The sequence below is a fragment of the Capricornis sumatraensis genome, chromosome 21 (genome assembly GCF_032405125.1).
Source record: "Capricornis sumatraensis isolate serow.1 chromosome 21, serow.2, whole genome shotgun sequence".
Taxonomy (NCBI): domain Eukaryota; kingdom Metazoa; phylum Chordata; class Mammalia; order Artiodactyla; family Bovidae; genus Capricornis; species Capricornis sumatraensis.
In genome coordinates this window covers 25190600-25196280 of record NC_091089.1, presented here as the reverse complement: position 1 = coordinate 25196280, position 5681 = coordinate 25190600, and the positions used below count along the sequence as shown (strand labels likewise).

General features: G+C 38.3%; 1 pseudogene; it reads right to left on the bottom strand.

The window, feature by feature from the left end:
- Nucleotides 1-1350: 1350 nt before the first annotated feature.
- LOC138097773 (U6 spliceosomal RNA) lies at nucleotides 1351-1451 on the bottom strand (annotated as a pseudogene).
- Between the last annotated feature and the right edge of the window lie 4230 nt (nucleotides 1452-5681).

The window sequence follows — 5681 nt, the reverse complement described above, 5'->3', positions numbered from 1 at the left end:
AGACTAATTTTGAATGAAATTTATCTTCTCATGCATTGAATTTTCTAGTCTTAGATGGTTCATTACAACACATTTGTGGAAATATATCTCCTCATCAAAAGATGTTGTTTTTAACACCTCAGATAAGTGTAACAAGTCTTTCCTAAAATGCATCCAATGTTTCATAGTATTTTGTGGGTAAGAGACATATGTTGTTATTTTCTTTCCTGTATGATAAAACTAAGATGCACACATATGAAGTTCTCTGGATATACTAGATATGGTCTCCTAAAATAACACATAACCTCTAAATCTCAGTGGTTTATAAAAAAAAACAATGTTTCCTTCCCACTCATGCAAAGTGCTTGTCAAGGGTTCACTGGAGATCCTCCTCCAAATTGTTGCCTTTACCAGGAAATGACCCATGTTCCTTATTCTCACACTTCCTTGGCCAAAGCATGCCATGTGGTCACACCTAACTTCAGTCTTCAGTTGGATGAGTAACACAGTCCTGCCACTTCCCTGGAAAGAGAAAGACCTGGAATATTTATGAAGAGCTCTAATGAATTTCACAGTCATGGATGACAGGCAGCCCCTCAACCCCCAGAAGACCAGAGATCTAGATTGAAACTCTTCTGTATCTTTGGACAGTATTTGATCCGTACTTGGTAACAGGTAGGCAATCTACTTGTGATCTGATGCTAACGTTTCTTGTCTGTTTTCGTCCTTTAGCTCTGAGCCCCACTGAGACTTTTTTGGCTCTCTGAATCTTCACCATTTCCAGAGTGACTGTGACTTTTCCAGCCATAGTTTCTCCAGGCCTTTGGAATCCTAGCATTTTATCTGTGCCCACACTTACCTCTCAGGGAGTCCTGCCCATGGAGAGTTCTGGGAAGGAAAAAGAACCTCTGATAAGTTAATTTCTATAGAATGTAGAGAGTCAATGTGCAGTGCTAACACTTAGCCATCTCTAAGAACTGATCATGTATAACAAAGAAATGGAGAAAATGGTAACTTTTTAACATGTTTAAATTTATTTTTTATTAGAGTTTAGATGCTTTACAATATTGTGTTAGCTTCTGCTGTACAGAAAAGTGACCCAGTCACACATATACATATATCCCCTCTTTTTTGGATTTCCTTCCCACTTGGTTCACCACAGAGCATTGAGTTGCCTGTGCTGTACAGTAGGTCTCATTAGCTACCTATTTTATACATAGCTGGAATAGTGTATGTCAATCCCAGTCTCCCAATTCATCACACCCTCTGTTTCCCCATTTAGTCTTCATACGTTTATTCTCTACATCTGTGTCTCTATTTCTGCTTTGTAAATAGATTCATCTGTACCACTTTTCTAGATTCCACATGTATAAAAATATGGACTGCTTCACAAATTTGCGTGTCATCCTTGTGCAGCAGCTAAGCCAATCTCTGTATGTTCCAATTTTAGTATATGCGCTGCCTAAGTAAGCCAGAGAAAAAGGTAACAATGTAATTCTAAATCCCCAGTACCTGCTTTTCCCAGGGGGCAAAAGAAAAGGACTAGGATGAAGGAAAATGCCACAGAGGAATGGCAATCTATATTATACATTAGAAATAAATAGTTTTGAATAACATTTATATCACTCTGCTACTCTGTTTTTTACTTTGCACTTAGTCTTAAACATTAACAAGGTAAAACTGGGGAATTCAAAGGTTAATGAGGCACTTAGAAATTGAAAAAAAATTATATATGTATATACAGGGTTCCCCTGTGGTTCAGCTGATAAAGAATCCTCCTGCAATGCGGGAGACCTGGGTTCAATCCATAGGTTGGGAAGATCCCCTGGAGCAGGGAAAGGCTACCTACTCCACTATTCTGATTCTGGCCTGGAGAATTCCATGGACTGTATAGTCCATGGGGTTGCAAAGAGTCAGACATGACTGAGCAACTTGCACTCACTCACTTATATATATATATATGTGTGTGTGTGTGTGTGTGTGTGTGTGTGTGTGTGTGTGTGTGTGTCCGACTCTTTGCGACCCCATGGACTGCAGCCTACGAAGCTCCTCTGTCCATGGGATTTTCCAGGCAATAGTAATGGAGTGGATTGCCATTTGCTTCTCCAGGGGATCTTCCCAACCCAGGGATCGAACCCGGGTCTCCCGCAGTGTAGACAGGCGCTTTACCATCTGAGCCACCAGGGAAGTCCTATTATATACATATATATACTCAAATTAGCTTGAGAAGTGCTGTGTTAAAGAATAGCAAACATGTTTCTTTAGGAAAACTTTAAAGTATAAAACTTTAAGAGCCCTTAATGCAAAGGTCGAAGAAATCACGGAGAGAGCAACATGGTATATATGCACTTCCCAAGTTCATCTGACCTAGGATCCTCATCTGTTTTCCTGTTTCATAGAGAATTTCCTGGAATTATCACTCCTGAACACGTAAATTGTTTTTGCTGATGTAAGTAAAAAATCCCAAAGACCTTAAAATATAGGCTTAATAATTTTTTTCATCTTTTAAATAGCTCATTAATCTTTGAATTTCCCAATTTTGCCTTGTTAATGTTTAAGACTAAATGCAAGGTAAAAAGCAGAGTAGCAGAGTGATATAAATGTTATTCAAAACTATGCATTTCTAACGTATATATTGTAAATAGGCTTCCCAGGTGGCTCAGTGGTAAAGAATCCACTTGCCAAGCCAGAGACATGGGTTCAGTCCCTGGGTCAGGAAGATCCCCTGGAGAAGGAAATGGCAACTCACTCCAGTACTCTTGCCTGGAAAATCCCATGGACAGAGGAGCATGGTAGGCTACAGTCCATGGGGTCACAAGAGTCAGATACGACTTACCAACTAAACCACCAAGCATGTATATCAACATTATTTGTATATATCATTTTTAATACATACTTTAATTCACTTGGTAAATTCTGGATTAAATCACCCCTACTCCAGTGTATTAATAATTAAAAGTGTGATAATGTAATAGCTTATATAATACTTTGAGCACATAAAGTTGAGAATTATAAGGACTTTAAAAAATATCTTTACCTTTGGGTGCTATGTATTCTCTTGATAAATGACATTGATTTTAAACACCAGTAGAAATCAAATCTTAAACTGATAGGGGATCCAATAACATTGTTTAACTCTGCTGAGGGATATCAGGGAGAAGGAAATGGCAACCCACTCCAGTATTCTTGCCTAGAGAATCCCATGGCCAGAGGAGCCTGGTGGGCTGCTGTCCGTAGGGTCGCACAGAGACAGACACGACTGAAACGACGACGCAGCAGCAGCAGTGGCGGCGGGGTATAAATTGTGATATAGCCTCTTATAAGGAGCCTGGTTGTATTCAGCAGAACCCAGAACTCAAAAGGGGTTTGCACTATTATACCCTTTTTATTAGAAACTCTAAAACTGTTATTCCACATTAGAATATGATCATACATTAATAATTCATTAGACTCAATTATCCTTTCTTTATGAAGACCATGTGGAAAGCGAACTCATCTTCAAATTCAACACCTGTTTCTTAATTTTTCTTTCTTGGTTCACCTCCTTTAAGTTCAAAATGTTTAAAACTTAAGAAGGAGAAAGAGACTGTTGGGTTTCAAAAGATGCTCTACTAAAGTTACTGTCTATAGGAACTTTTCTGTGCAAGAAGAAGGGTAATAGACTAAGGAAAGCAAAATGTCCATCTTTTTCTATGTAAAGTCTGTTATATTCAGGTAAGTACTGTGACCATTTAAAATGAACCAATTTGTTCCATGAAAATTTATACCCCCAGCAACTCTATTCAAAGAAAATCCTAAGATATTAGGTTCCCTTCCAAGCATCAGGGTGTTTAGATGTGACAGGGAGCTCGTGTCCTTTCATCACCTTGTCCACTCTGCTAATTTATTCTGCTTTTCATTTATTTGCCTCTCCTCCCTTGATTTTAAGAGTTTGAGATAAATCAATACATTTTTAACAAAAAATTATGTGGGGAATATATCTTCTTTGGGTTCCATAGAAATAACAATGATTCAATCAAAGTTGTAGACAGCATAAATTCTTAGCACACATTTCTCCTGATGGATTTTTGTTTATATTTTTTCCCTGGGGTTCTAATAAGATTCAGGAACTATATTGATGTCAGCAACACCTCTAAAAATTCACTGCAGGAAGATCTGAAGATCTTTTCTCAGCACTGCTGGGTTCCTGCTTTAGAACTCTGTGAATAATCACACAGCAGAATTTTAGCTTTATCTCATGTGCCAAATTATGAAGTCAGTTATATCTACATTCTGAAATTGCCTAGCACCCAAACATGTATAATGCTGAAAAATATGCTGTGTAACCATTTACCAGACACCAGAAGATAAATCTAAGTTATTTAGATTTATAGTATGATAATCTCTCCTTAAAAATGACATGAGGGAAATGTTTAACTTAATGAGGCAGAAGATCCTGGTGTGCAAGTTACACTGTATTTTTTATTGCACCAGGGTAAATTATTGCTTCAGTCTCCTATATGGTACCCCAGTGGCCTCAAAGACACTGTGTAGCTTCCAGAAATGCCTACTTTTGTCTTAGGCAATAACTTACTCCACTAGAGTGTGCTTTCTGAGAATTACCCATAACATTTCTTGCCGGAGGTTGAATTTCTTAAAGGTCATTCACAGATACTAACTAAACTTGACTATTTTTTTTTTAATGTAGGCATATTGATGTGGTAAGTCTTCATACATTAATATACAAAAGGGAAAACAAGCATTTACTTTCTGCTTAAAACTAGAAAACAAGCAACAAATTCTGATTATGAAATGAAATTATAGAACATAAAATTTTTTCTTAGCATTTTAACCCTGATTTCTCAAAGGCACAGGCCTTTGAGGGAAGTCTTTGAGAGTCTGGAGAAAGGAATGGCTACCCACTCCAGTATTCTTGCCTGGAGAATTCCAAGGACAGAGGAGGCTAGTGGGCTACAGTCCCTGGGTTCACAAAGAGTTGGACACAGCTTGAGTGCTAACACTTTGAGGGGAAGGTGCATAAAGATTTCAGACTGTAATAATTAAATATTGTGTGCATGCTAAGTCGCTTCAGTCATGTCTGACTCTTTGCAACCTACCAGGCTCCTCTGTCCATGGGATTCTCCAGGCAAGAATACTGGAGTGGGTTGCCATGCCCTTCTCCAGGGGATCTTCCTGACCCAGGGATCAAACCTGCATCTCTTACATCTCCTGCATTGGCAGGAGGGCTTTTTACCACTAGTGCCACCTGAGAAGCTCAATTAAGTACTGGATTGGTCAAAAAGTTCATTCATGGTTTTCTGTAAGCAAAATTAACTTGAACAAGCTTTTTCACCAATGCAATATATAGTTCCAGATTTGCCAGAAGAGAAAAAAAAAATCTTAATCCTATGTGGAGCACCAATGTATAAGTCTAAATGTGTGTGGGAGTTTTTAAAACAAGCTCTACTTTCTAATAAAGTAACATAGGAATTTAATTAAAACAAACCAAAACCCCCACCAATCAGTACTGCAGCATTTGGGTAAATGTTAGAGCTTGTCAATTTTCAAGGCAGAAACGTTATTCCAGGCTTTCTGCCAAACCGTTACTGGTAATCAAGAGATGAAGCACATGAAAGTACTGTGCCTGGCTTAGTTAGATATGTGTGTGCTAAAAGACAAGCCAACACATTTCTTATGCAAGCCATCGGAATTATAATTTAGGA